The sequence below is a fragment of the Peromyscus californicus genome, unplaced genomic scaffold (genome assembly GCF_007827085.1).
Source record: "Peromyscus californicus insignis strain IS unplaced genomic scaffold, ASM782708v3 Scaffold_17__1_contigs__length_78620276, whole genome shotgun sequence".
NCBI lineage: Eukaryota > Metazoa > Chordata > Mammalia > Rodentia > Cricetidae > Peromyscus > Peromyscus californicus.
Window position 1 is genome coordinate 66,716,795 of NW_026294469.1, and position 1,616 is coordinate 66,718,410.

Sequence of the window (1,616 nt, forward strand, 5' to 3'; positions counted from 1 at the left end):
CCGCCAGGCGGCCCAGGACTGTCCGGGCTCCACCCGCTGGACACGTGCCAGACCACCGAGCTCCTTCTCTGTAGGGGGCCTCTCCAGGGTCCGGGGCTAATCCCAAGGGTGGGGGTGGGGATCCCGTGGGCCCAGGTTCACTAGGAGAACTTTGAGATTCAGGCAAATCTCTCTTTACAACCCCCACCCCCCACCCCCACCCCCGCGCGGTAAAACAAGGAGAAAATGAACCCTTCTAGTCACCCTGCCGCGCTGGTGTGGGGCCAGCTTTGGGAATGAAAGGAACCATTCTATTTTTTTTCTGGTGTTCGTTATGCAAATGGACCACAATAATAATAATGGACCATAATAACAATGATAAATGATAGTGATAAAAATGATAAGGATGACCTAAAGGGGGTTGAGTGTTTCCTCTGTTTGCCAGCATTGTGCTAAACACCTGGCACGCATGCGCCATCTAACCACCTCAAAATCCCTATGTTCGGAATGCTGGGCTGCAGCTCACTGGTAGAGATAGCGCTTGCCTTCCATCTATCAGGCTCTAGGTCCCAGTACTGCAAAAATCAAACAACACCCCCCCCCCCCCCCAAATCCTCAGACAACCCTGACAGCAGAAAACCAAGCAAAACCCTAAATGGAGTCATTATTCCTGTTTTGCAAGTGAGGAAACCAAGGCTCAGAGAACGGAGGTCTGGACTGTGGGCAGTTCGAGCGAGCGCTGTCCGCTGTCGCCAACTTCTGCCCGTGTTTGCTGAATTCACTCACGAAGCCGGTGATCACGATCTCACGATCGTCGTGTAGTGCATACTGGAGTTGCCCCTTCCAGCACCCACGCATGCAGCCTGCTTGCTCTGGCTGTGATCAGGCTGGGTGACCGGAGAGAGCAAGTCTCAGATCTTTTGGACAGAGCCACTTTTCCCTGCACTCTCCCTTACTCCCTGGCCTCTGCTCCAGCCCGGTAAAGCCGCACCTCAAGTGCAGGTCACAAAACTCAGCCCTGAGTCAGCCAATACAGAGGATATGCGTTTCCAAGGCAACCAAACCCGAGTTTGAATTCTGGTTTTGTCCCTATGTTACCTTAGATGTGTCATCCTGTCGGAACTTCGTACTTCTCACTGTGAAGCGGGGTGACTTATGTCCTTTAGGAATTATCGTGAAGGGTGATGTATGTAAAGCCTTGCCCCGATGCGGCATGGAGTGCCCTGTTCTGCCTACCCATCTCTCAGCACTTGCTTGGCTCCCAGGATCCCTTCCCGGTTCTCTCTTCCTGCTCTAGTCCCCTCAGGCTAGGTGTAATTCTGAGAACAATGTCAAAACTCCAAAGTTGCCAGGTGTGGTGACTCATACCTCTAATCCCAGCACTCAGGAGGCAGGGGCAGGTGAATTTCTGTGAGTTTGAGGCCAGCCTGGTCTACATAGTGAGTTCCAGGACAGCCAGGGATACATAGAGAGACTCTGTCTCCACAAAACAAAACAATAACAAACAAACAACTACCCCAAACCAAAACCGAACAAAACTAAAGTTTTGGGGCAGCCATTGGGGTCTGTTAACTTCTCATCTGCAAGATCTCAAGACATCAGAGCCTGCTGGCTCCAGATGCTGTGGCTTTGGGGAG